The following is a 13,082-nucleotide window of genomic DNA, read 5'->3' as shown; positions in this document are numbered from 1 at the left end:
AATCATGGCTGAAATTTGTGAGAGTAGTGGTGATATTGGGATTTGTTTCAGAAATTCCAGGAACACCAGGGACAGGTGTTATGAGTTTTCTGCTTTAAAATTTTCTTCACCTATGAGGTTTCAAATGTGTTTCTACAGAAATTCATACTCGGTAATTTCATCAGAATACTAAGCATATGCCCAAACTAAAAAAAAAATCTAATATGATTTTACTTCACTTTTTTTAGTATGAACTGAGTTGGTCATTTAAGGTCTACATGCCCTAATTCCTTAACTGTAAGATAGTTTAATTTATCTACTCTGTACATTGCTCAAATATACTATGCCATTAGGGAGCTTACAACGTTGCTGAGCACATATTAAAGTCCCATTTGTGACCTTATTTTTAATAACTATTATTTTATAATTTTATCTTGTTTAATATGAAGCTTACCTGGACTGTGTCATTCATGTGCCTGTGTATATATGTATGTGCATATATATTGCGGATTTTTTACAAATTACTTTTGTATAACTACATATTTTTTGTGTATAATGTAATGACTTGCTATGTGTATACCCTGTGAAATAATTAGTACGATCACATTAACAGACATGTCTACTCTTAGTACCTTTTTTTGTAGTGAGAACACCTGTTTACTGCCTTAGCAAATTTTAAGCATACAAAACATTGTTAACAGTAGTCATGAAGCTATGTATTATATCCTTAAAACTTATTCATCTTATAACTGAAAGTTTGTATCCTTCATTTTCCTCACCTCCAGTCCCTGGCAACTAACATGGACTCTGAGTTTATAAGTTCAGCCTTTTCATATTTCTTGTATAAGTGAAAACAAGCAGTATTTCTCTTAATGTGCATTTCTTATTTCATGTAGTACAATGTCTTTCAGGTTCATCCATGTTGTTGAAATGGCAAGATTCCATTATGTTTTATGGCTGAATAATATTCTGTTGTCTATTTGGTCCATAATTACTTTATCCATTTGGCATTCACAAACATGTAGGGTTTTTTATATATTTGAAATTGTGAATAATACAGTGAACTTGGGAGTGCAAATGTTTCTTGGAAATATTTGCTTTGTTTCCTTTGATTATATACCCAAAAGTGGGATTGCTAGATTGCCTGACACTTCTGTTTTTCAGATAACATTCATATTGGTTTTTATATTGACTCTACCAATTTAAAACTCTCCAGGAGTGTATAGAATTTTTTTTCACGTTCTTATCAATAATCGTTACATTTATTTACATATATATGTAAAGATGTGTGTGTATGTGTGTATATGTATATAGCTCATATAGAGATGGATATATCTATACAACTCTATTCCATCCTAACAGATGTGAGGTGATAGCTCATCATGGTTTTGATTTGCAGTTGCCTGATGATTGGTGATGTTTTGTAACTTTTCATATATTTGTTGGCCATTTGTGTCTTCATTTTAAAATATGAATTCAGTCTTTTGCCTATTTTTCAATTGGGTTATTTTTATTATTGTTTTGGCTTTGGATTTGCTTAGTTCCTTATTTTTCATATATTATTCTCTTACATGTATAGTTTGCAAGTATTTTCTCCCATTTCATAAATTTATTTTATTCTATTTTCTGTGCAAAAGCTTTATAGTTTGATGCAATTCAGCTTGTTTATATCTCCTTTTGCTGCTGTACTTTTGGTGTTGAGGCAAAAAGAATATATTGCTAGGACTATCAAGATTTCTTCCTATTTTTTAGGAGTTTTCAGGATTCATGTCTTGTATTTAAGTCTTCAATCAAGGTAATTTTTCATATGGTGTAAGAAAAAGAATCTAATTTTAATGTTTTGCTTGTGGGTATCCAGTTTCCCCAGATCTGAGTACTGAAGACACTATACATTTTTCACTGTGTGTTTTTGGTGCACTTGTTTAGGGTTGACCTTATATGCATGGGTTTATTTCCGGGCTCTCTATTCTGTTCTGTTGGTTTTTGTGTCCATTTTTTTCCATGCTTATCATCCCATTTTTCTTAGTGTAGTCTTTAAATATAGTTTGAAATCATAAAGTATGATGTCTCTTTGCTTTGTATTTTTTCCTCAAGATTACTCTGGCTATTCAGATCTATTGTACTTTCATATACATTTTAGGATTGCATTTTGTATTACTGTGCAAAAAGCCACTGGAATTGTGATAGGGACTTCACTGAATCTATAGATGACTTTGGATAATATGGTACTTTAATAATATTTATTCTTCCAATCTATAAATGTGGGATAAATTTACATTTCTTGTATCTTCTTCAGTTTCTTTCATCAATACCTATATCTTTCAGTATAAAGATCTTTTACGGCCGGGCACGGTGGCTCAAGCCTGTAATCCCAGCACTTTGGGAGGCCGAGACGGGTGGATCACGAGGTCAGGAGATCGAGACCATCCTGCCTAACACGGTGAAACCCCGTCTCTACTAAAAAAATACAAAAAACTAGCCGGGCGATGTGGCGGACGCCTGTAGTCCCAGCTACTCGGGAGGCTGAGGCAGGAGAATGGCGTGAACCCGGGAGACGGAGCTTGCAGTGAGCTGAGATCCGGCCACTGCACTCCAGCCTGGGCGACAGAGCGAGACTCCGTCTCAAAAAAAAAAAAAAAAAAAAAAAAAAAAATAAAGATCTTTTACCTCCTTGGTTAGATTTGTTCCTTAGAAATTTATCACTTTAATGTTATTTTAAATGAGATTGTTTTCTGCTTTTTTAAATCAGGTAGTTTGATGTTCGTGCATGAAACCATAACTGATATTTGTATGTTAATTTTATATTTTACTAATATATGGAGTGCATTTATTAGCTTAGACAGATTTTGGCTTACTGTTTATAGTTTTCTGTATATAGCATCATGTCACGTACAAACAGCAACATTTTTTCTTGTCTTCAACTTGAATAACTTTTCAAATAATTTTCCTTGACAAATTTTGTCACATACTTTCAGTGCTATGTTAAAATAAAAGCATTGATGATGGGTACAATGTGGCCTTGCATTGGTGCCTGTGAATCTGAAGAAGTAAACACCTTTTCAAGTTTTTATAATCTGGTTCCAAGAGGTAAAGATCTTCTCTTGTTGGTTCCCCCAGGGGATGGGATGCCCTCAGGGTTTGTAGTGAATAGGGGTTGTAGCTGGGTCACAAGGCTGCTGGGTCTGCCTTCGGTTGTCTTGTTACCAGGGTCTTGGGTGATTGTGATCCCTGTCTTATTCCTGGGCAGACTGGATTTCCTTCAGAACTTGGGTCCATAGGGCAGAAACAAGGACAGATGTCTATAGTTAAGTCTATATATGGTGGGTCTTATTATCAGGGTGTGGATGAGTGTGTGGCTCCCAGTGAGCACCTGGGCGGGTTTTCCCAGGTCACTGTGTGGCTTGCTAAATGGACAGGACTGGCCATGAGCTGTGACAAAGGAAGCTAGAACTGAGTCACTGAACTGTTTCAGGGACCACAGTAAAGGCCAAGGTCTGCAGGCCTTGGGTGTCTCTTCCAAGGTCTCTGGACAGACAGGACGATTCCCAGACTGTGCCTGAGTTTCAAATGGTTATAGAGTCTGTTCAGTATTCTCAGTGGGATCGAGTTGGGTAGACCATTTCTTGCTGTGTAGCCAAAACCAGGAGTCGTCTAGTTTGCCACCTGAATGAGGGCCTGCCTTCTACAATGGATGCTTCTCAAGCTCGAGCTTTAGCAGGGTTTCACAACTTCCCCCCTGGATCCCAAATGTTTCTTAAAGGTACGCTTTTTGACATGGGACCTTGCTATATTTCCAGGCTGATGTGGAACTTCTGGCCTGAAGCAACCTTCCTGTATCATTTAGTTGTGATTACAGGTGTGAGCCATGCTCACTCTCTCATAAAGACACTTTTATCAGGGATAACCTACACTTTTTTTGTGGCTATGGGATCATACAGAAGCCAGGCACCATCTATTCTAACAATGTACTGATGTAAGTTTCTTGTATGCTTTGTTTCTATTTTCTATTTCAGAGTTGTAATTTTATATTCAGACATTCAGAACAATATGCCAGAATTTACATGTGATGTCTGAAGCATATCAGATAATCAGTAGGCACCTCGTATTTACCAGTCACTTGTAAAATTTTTACTGCAGGCAAAAAGGAATCATAGGATTTCCACCCACTTTCTTCAGTCTACATCTAAATGATAATATGATTTATTTCCAAATACTTATTTTATATATCAGTGACTCTCACTTTATTTTACAAAACATATATAGTTTTTTCTATTTAGAAATGTAACACTATTATATGCTTCTAAAGGTTAAATTACAACAGTATTATTTTGTGTAAGAATAGCATCAATATATTAAAACATACTAAAAATTACCTTTCATGTCTTTTAAATGCTTACTCATTAAAATATTTTTATTAGAAACTTTTATTTATGGTATAGTGCAGTTTCTATGAAATTTTACTGCCATACACTCCATATCAATGATTTAAAATACCTGCTTTCCATGAGTGCACATGGTTGATAATTTTAGTTATTTGGACAAATACTTTTTAAATGGTACATCAATGTTGCATTTCACATTTTATGGGTAAATATTTATCTTACTAAATTTTGAAATTTCATTTTTTGTATAGAATTTTGACATCAGTTTACTGTTTTTTTGTTTCATTTATGTGTTACAATTTTAGACAATGTGCAACTTCGAATGTACGTTTTATGTCAGTATGGGGTTTAATTAAAAGATGAATCAGCCATATGTCTATCATAGTTAAGTTATATGTATGTGATTTTACCTATAAATATGACTCTAGTTTTGTTATGGCTTATCTACTATATTTGTTTTCTTGGTTGACTTATCCTGTCCAGGTGACTGGTAGTCATTTAAATTATTTTTCACTTATTTTCACCATGTGTTTAATGAATATTTTTTTTTGTACAAGAGAAACACTTTTGTGATTTGAAGGTAATTTTTGGAAAGTTTTATTTCTGTATGACTTTTTAGTTATCCTTTGAAAAAAGTTTAATTGTCATGAAAATACAAAACATAAAATTTACCATTTTAATTGTTTTTAAGTGTACACTTTATGGCCAGGTATGGTGGCTCATGCCTGTAATCCTAGCACTTTGGGAGGCTGAGGAAGGAGCATTGCTTGAACCCACGAGTGTGAGACCAGCCTGAGCAACATATGGAGACCCGATATCTACAACAAATTAGAAAACTTAGCTGGGTATGGTGGCATGTGCTTCTAATTTCAGATACCTGGGAGGCTGAGGTGGGAGGATCACTTGAGCCTGAGAGTTGGAGATGGCAGTAAGCTGTGGTCACATCACTGCACTCTAACCCAGGCAACAGATTGAGACCCAGTCTTTAAAAAGTGTAAATTTCAGTCATGATAACTATATTGTTATGAAAAAGGCCTCTAGAACTTTTACATCTTTCAAAACTAAAACTCAATACATGTTAAGTAACAACTGCCCATTTTACCCTCTCTCCAGCCCTGGACAAACACCCTTCCACTTTCTGTTTCTGAGTTTGACTACTAAAGATATCTCATATAAGTGAAATCAGATAGTATAATGACTCTGTTACTGGCTTATTTCAGTTGACAGAATATTTTCAAACTTTATTTTGAAATGTGACAAGATATCCTTTAGTAATATTCCCTTGTGTGTATACAGCACTTTTAAAAATGTGTTTGTCCAGGGACATAAAGATTGTTTCTGCCTTTTGGTTTTTGTGAATAATGATACAACAAACATGGATATTCAAATGTTTTCCAGGTCAGGTGTTGAATATTTTGGATGTAGATTCAGAAGTGGGATTGCTGGATTATAGGATGCTTTCCTTTTTAATATTTTGAGGAGTATTCATAATATTTTTTAGCTACATTTTTTCACATGGGTTTTAATTTCTTCACATCCTCAACAAACTTGATATTTCTTTTTAAAGTTGTAATGGCCAGTCTAATGGTTGTGAGGTGATTTTGTTGCATTTATCTACAAATTAGTAATTTTAAGCGTCCTTTCAAATGCTTTTTGCCATTTTTATGTATTTTTGGAGAAATGTCAGTTCAGTCTTTTGTCTATTTTTAAATCAAGTTATTCAACTTTTGTTGATTTTTAAGAATTATTTATGCTACATATTAACTCCCATCACATGTGGTTTGCAAATATTTTCACCCATTTCTTAAGTGACATTGTTACTCCACCAAATGTTTCCTTCGATGTGCAGAAATTTTGAAGTATAATGTAATTCAATTTTTCTGTTCTGTGTTGCTCATGAATTTGATGTCATATCCAAGAAATCAGTACCAAGACCAATGTCATATCTTACCCCTGTTTTTTCTTCTAAGAGTTATATTATTTATATATTTTGAAGTTTAGCTATTTTGTTAAAAACTTCTTTTGTATATGGTACAAGGAAAGAATCCAACTTAAGTTTTTCAGTGTAGATATTCAGTTTTCAGCATCATTTATCTGTCTTTGTTTCAGTAGCACATTGCTTTTCTTCTTGTAGCTTCATTCTTGTAGTTTCATTCCATTTTGGTCAGAAGACATACATTGTATGATTTTGGTCTTCCTAAGTTTAATAAGACTTGTTATGTGTCTTACCAGAATGAAGAATATGGTGTATTCTGTTGTTTTTGACTGGAGAGTTCCGTACATGTCTGTTACGTCTAATTGGTCTATGGTAAGGTTGGGATGTTTGTCCTCTCCATATCTTGGTTGAAATGTGATCCCCAGTGTTAGAGGTGGGGTCTGGTGTGAGGTGTTCGGGTCATGGGAGAGAATCCCTCATGAATGAACTGGCACCATCCCCTTGGTGATGAGTGAGTTCTCACTCTTTTAGTTCCCACGAGAGCTAGTTGTTTAAGGGCATTCGGCACATCTGCCTTGCACATGCTCCCTCTTTCACCATGTGAAATGTTTGGTCCTCCTTTGCCTTCTGTCATGATTCTAAGGTTACTGAGACCCTCACCAAAAGCAGATGCTGTCACCATGCTTCTTTTGTAGACTGCAGAACCATGAGTCAAATAAACCTCTTTATAAATTACTCCATCTCAGGTATTCATTCATAGTAATGTAAAATGGACTAATAGAATCTGTAATGTTATCCAGGTTTTCTTTTGTTTATCTTCTTTTTTTTTATTTCTCATTTATTTATTTACCTTACAAGTTGAGACTCTTCAATTAAAACTATTGTCTATGATTGGAGTAACCTCACACAGTAGAGTAGTCTATTGTAGTAAATGCCTACTCTGTTCTTGCCATGTTTTATCACTTTAATGTATAAGGCAACCATATGTGATGGGCACTATCATCACAGAAAACAAGTGGCAGACCTGGGACTTAAATCTATAAAGTGTTGCAAACACAAATCTTTTCAGACGTGGCTAATATAAATGACAAAATTAGGCCAAGAGTGAGGCAGTACGAACTGGTGAGGACTATTACTTTTCCTTTTTGTTTTTATAGATTTAAATTATGTTTAACAAGGGCAAATAAAACTTAAGAAACATAGTAATTTATGTTAGCAAAACAATCATTGAAATACTCAAACGTAAGAAAATAATGAATGGATTTTAAAATTTCAAAGAATTTAAGAAGGAACTTAAAAAATACCTTTGATGTTCAGAATCACTTATAGGAAGAGTCAGAAAAGTAGAGAAAATGAAGACACATTTATGTCATAAAGAATACAGGGTGGACAATACAAGATTAGAAGTCAAGTTTTGGGAAGTACCACTAAAAGGTGTTTATTTTATTCCCTGATAAAACTATCTCCTTGGTGACATTACTTGAAACATAGGCTTTTCACACACAAAGACAGGGTATTTTGAGAGGTAAAGAAATAGGCTTTCCTATCAGACAAAGAAATGGAATATGGAAGAAATGTACTGAAAAGAGAATGCTTTTGTTTATCTTCTACCTGATCAGCATTTCTCTCCTTTAGTTATATTTTCTGATCAAATTTTAAAATAAATTTTAAAATAAATTTCTACAAAACAATGTAACATTGGGATTTTGATAGAGATTATTTTGAATTTGTTCACCACTGTGGGTTATACTGACATGTTAACAAAATTAAATTATTTGACCCTTGAGCAAGAGTATGTTGTAGAGTGTGTTTAGTTTTATACTTTCTATTCTGGTTTTTCTATTCATTACTGAAAATGGGATCTTGGTGTCTGCAGTTACTATGTTGTTGTACATTTCTTCATATCTGTCAATATTTGCTTCATATATTTGGGAGCCTGATTTTATAGTTACATATACATATAGATAGTTATAACAGTTACAAATTCCTAGTAAGTAGACTTATTTTACCATTATATAATATCAGTCTTTGCCTCTCATTCTGGTTTTTGACTTAAAGTGTGTTTTCTCTAATATAATTATGACCACATGATCCATTCATGGTTACTATTTGCATGGATTTTTAAAATTCTGCTTCCAGCCTGTTTGACTGTTTAAAGTGAGTCTCTTGTAGATTGTGTATTTTATAATATTGTTTGTTTAGCCATTGTATTTCTTTAAGTAGTTTACACTGTTTTTATTGAAACAATTTCTTAAAGAATGTACTACTACTATTTTGGTTCTTACTGTTTTCTCTTTTTCTTGTAGATAGGTTTTCCCTCATCTCCTGTTTGACTGCCTTCATTTTTGTTCTGTTGTTTTTTAGTGACATGTTTTGATTATTTTCTCATTTTATTTTGCATACTTTCTATGAATATTTTCTTTGCGAGCACCTTGAATAATGGAGATTACATAAAACATCTTAATGTTATAACAATGTATTTTGATCTCATAACAGCTTCAATCAAATATGAAAACTGTAGCTCTTTACATCCTTTAGTTTGTTATTAAATTCACAAGTTATTTTTTATTGTATATCTAGTAACAGATTTATACAAATTTATATATTTTTTCAAACTCTATAGCAGAATTTTAGTTTTATGCACCATCATTACGATAGTAAACAATTCTATATCTGTTTATATATTTACATTTAATGAAGAGCTTTATATTTTGAATATGGATTTATGATATTGTGTGGCATTACTTTGATTTTCAACATAGTGGATTCTTTCTAGCATTTTTTAAAGGCAAGGTCTCATTATGTTGCCCAGACTGGTCACGAACTCCTGGCCTCAAGCAATCCTCCTATATTGTCCTTCCAAATTTCTGGGATTATAGGCATGAGCTGCTAGTTGTGGCACAGTTTTGCATTTCTTGTGGGAGTGTACTAGCAGTGATGAACACCTACATTTTGTTTATTTTGGAAAGTCTTTATTTTTCCCTTATTTTTGAAGTAACTTTCTAGATCAAGTATTCTTGGTTGATAGTGTTTTTATTTTCATCACATTCAAATACGAGAAACTCTTGGCCCCTTTCTTCTTCAAATAACCTTTGTATTTTTTTTTTTCCTATGTTACCCTTCTAGGAGTTTTTTCATGAATGTATTTTTCTACTTGCTGGTATCTGATAAGTTTAAAATTTCATGTTTTAATTTTGTTTTGAAATTTTGTATTTCTGTGTTTTGTGTTTTACAGTATGCTTCTTGACATCAGGTAATTCTTTTAGTTTTTATTTTATAATTTTTTTTGAGATGGAGTCTCTCTCTGTCACCCAGGCTGCAGTGCTTTGATGTGATCTCAGCTCACTGCAAAATCTGCCTCCTGGGTTCAAGTGATTCTTCTGCCTCATTTTCCCAAGGAGCTGGTATTTCAGGTGTGCACCACTGTGCCCGGCTAATTTTTTTTTTTTCTTTTTGAGAAGGAGTTTCACTCTTGTTGCCCCGTCTAGCATGCAATGGTGTGATCTCAGCTCACCACAACCTCCGCCTCCCGGATTTAAGTGGTTCTCCTGCCTCAGCCTCCTGTGTAGCTGGGATTACAGGCACCTGCCACCACACCTGGCTAATTTTGTATTTTTTGTAGAGACAGGGTTGGTCAGGTTGGTCTCGAACACATGACTTCAGATGATCAGCCTGCCTTGGCCTCCCAAAGTGCTAGGATTACAGGCATGAGTCACGACACCTGGCCAATTTTTATATTTTTAGTAGAGATGGCGTTTCACCACTTTGGCCAGGCTGGTCTTGAACTTCTGACCTCAGGGGATCCTCCCATCTAGGCCTCCCAAAGTGCTGGGATTATAGGCATGAGCCATTGTGTCCGGCCATTTTATATTGTCATTTTGTAAGGCAATATTCAGCTCTACACTTTTAAGACAGTGTGGGGCAAAAGTCAAATATGAGTCAGCCATATGTCTGTTCCCAATATAATTATCTCTGTGTTTATTTGCTTGTGTAAATATTCCCCCTGTAGTGTCTATGACTTTTATATTCTGTTGTTTGGTTTTCAGTGGTTGTTTTATGCTGCTCAGATGAGTAATCATAGAAATTATCTTAATTTCAATATCTATTGGTCAACTTACATTATTTTTGTGTGGGAGAAACACCTGTGATTTGAAGATAATTTTTAAAAAGCATCATAGCTCTGTATCTCCTTTAGGTATTATTATTTATTTTTAATTATCAAAAACACATAACTTGAAATTTACAATCTGAAATATTTTTAAGCATTCAGTTAATCATGCCAAGTATATTCATATTGTTATGCAACATATCTCTAGAATGTTTTCGTCTTGCAAAACTAAATCACAATACACATTAAAGTGCTACCAATTTCCCCCACTGCCTGGTCCTCTACAAATACTACTGCTTTCTCTGTGTTTAAGTCCTTTAGATACCTCATATAAATGGATTAATACAGTCTCTGTCTATTTGTGGTGGTCTTATTTCCTTTTGCATAATGCTGTCAAGATGTATCTTTGTTATAGCTGTTAGAATATTTTCTACTTTTTGAAAACTGAGTAATATCCCATTATTTTTATATTCTATATTATATTTATCCATTCATTTGCTGAGGGAACTTTGGGTTGCTCTCATCTATTGGCATTCATTAATAAATAACACTTCATGTGACTGTATGTGTGACAGTTTATATTTGTGCTGTATTATATTTTATTGGTCTAGTTATTCATTCACCTTTATGCCCATACTAAACTGTTTTAATTACTATAGCTTTATAATGTCTTTTGAAATCAAGAACTGTGATACCACCAACACAGTTCCTGCTTTTAAAGATGGTTGGTCACTTCACTGTGCCTTGAAATTCTATATGACTTTTTGGTTGCTGTCTCTATTTCTGCAAAAATGAAATTAGAATTTTAGAAGGAATTGCATTGAACCTGTAGATCACATTGGGCAGTGTGGGCATTTTCACAATATTAATTATACCAACTTTTGAAGAAGAGAATGCTTAAGCGAGTGTTTCCGTGTATTTGTGAATTTTTCACTTTTCTTCCAGTTATTGACTTACACTTTCAGTCCATTTTGGTTATACATCTGTAAAATTTCAATTAAAAAAAAACTTTTGACTTCTTTTGTGGCCTAACAAGTGCTCTGTTCAAGATAATTTTTATGAGCTGTTGAGAAGGGCATGTAACCTGATGTCATTGAGGTATGATTTCTATACTCTGTAAGGCATACTTTTCTTCATCTGCTCTGGAGTCCTCTGCCCTCCTATCAATTTTTATTCATATTTTATTATTCATTACTGAAAGTGAGATATTGAAATATTCTTTTACCTATCTATTGCTTCAATTCTGTTAATATTTGCTTTATATGTAACTATGTGAGACAGACACACACCCAACCCCCTGTACATGAATACATGTATACATACATTTGTCATAGGTTCCCAGTGAATGAACCCCTTTCTTATTGTTTAATGTCCTTTTTTGTCTCTTGTGACTTTTAACCTAAAGTATATTTTATAAAATATGATAATTTTTGACTTAAGGTATATTTCATGTAATATAATCTTGACCTCTCCTGATCTCATTTGGTCAATATTTACAGAGGATAACTACTTCCATCCTGCCAGTTTTAGTCACTTTTCACCATTAGATATAAAGTGACTCTTGTAGACAAACAAAATTGGTTTTGGCTTCTGAATTATTATTATTATTATTATTATTATTATTATTATTATTATTATTATTTTGAGATGGAGTCTCACTCTGTCACCAAGCTGGAGTACAGTGGCACGATGTTGGCTCACTGCAAGTTCTGCCTTCCGGATTCAAGCAATTTTTCTGCCTCAGCCTCCCTAATAGCTGGGACTAGGACACGCACCACCACACGCAGCTAATTTTTGTATTTTTCATAGAGATGGGGTTTCACCATGTTGGCCAGGATGGGATCAATCTCTTGACCTCGTGATCCGCCTGCCTCAGCTTCCCAAAGTGCTGGGTTTATAGGTGTGAGCCATCATGCCAGGCCTCTAAATAATTTTCATAAACCTTTTCATTTGGTGTATGCCTTTTGATTTGGAACTTTATTTAATTACTATTTCAACAGATTTATGAAAAGGAAGTACTTACTATTGCCATTTTATTGTTTTGGTTTCTTTAGCTTTTTCTTCTCTCTTTCTGTTTTCCTTTTTGTCTTTTTGATATTCATGTTGATATGCTTTCACTGCTTTATTATTTTCTTTTGTGTATTTATATAGGCATTTTCTCTGTGGACCCCTTGGTGATTATATAAAACTCAAAGATACAACAGAATATTTTAATCTGGTAAAAACATAACTTGAGTTGTGTGCAAAAATTTTTCCTTATTATATTTGTCCTCAACTTTATGTTACAGATATCAATTTTATCTTATGTTAAATACACACTGACAGATATTTATGATTATTTTTATGCTTTTATCTTTAAAATTTTAGAGAATAATTAAAACGGTTTACAACATCATTATGCTAATGCTACAGAATTTTATTTTTGTGTACGTGCACATATTTTCTAGATAATTATATGTTTTTATGTAATTATGTGTTGTTTTCTAGCATCATTTTTTTAAATGAAAGTGATTCCTTTCATTAGTTCTTATGAGGCAAGTATAGTGCTGATATACTTTGCAGCATTTGGTTTTATAGGAAGGTTATTATATTTTTCATTTGGTAGAAAAGTTTTGAAAGTTATGTTAGCATTGCTTGAAAGCTTTTTTGTCAGCAGTTTGACCATATGTCACAATTC

General features: G+C 33.7%; 1 protein-coding gene across 1 annotated transcript in view; it reads left to right on the top strand.

The window, feature by feature from the left end:
* Positions 1–13,082, top strand: part of LOC139359499 (zinc finger protein 595-like) — a 128,498-nt gene that overhangs the window by 112,400 nt on the left and 3,016 nt on the right. The window lies entirely within an intron of this gene.

The sequence above is a fragment of the Macaca nemestrina genome, chromosome 17 (assembly GCF_043159975.1).
Source record: "Macaca nemestrina isolate mMacNem1 chromosome 17, mMacNem.hap1, whole genome shotgun sequence".
NCBI lineage: Eukaryota > Metazoa > Chordata > Mammalia > Primates > Cercopithecidae > Macaca > Macaca nemestrina.
The sequence above is the reverse complement of the archived record's forward strand: the minus strand, read 5'-3'. Positions and strand labels throughout refer to the sequence as shown.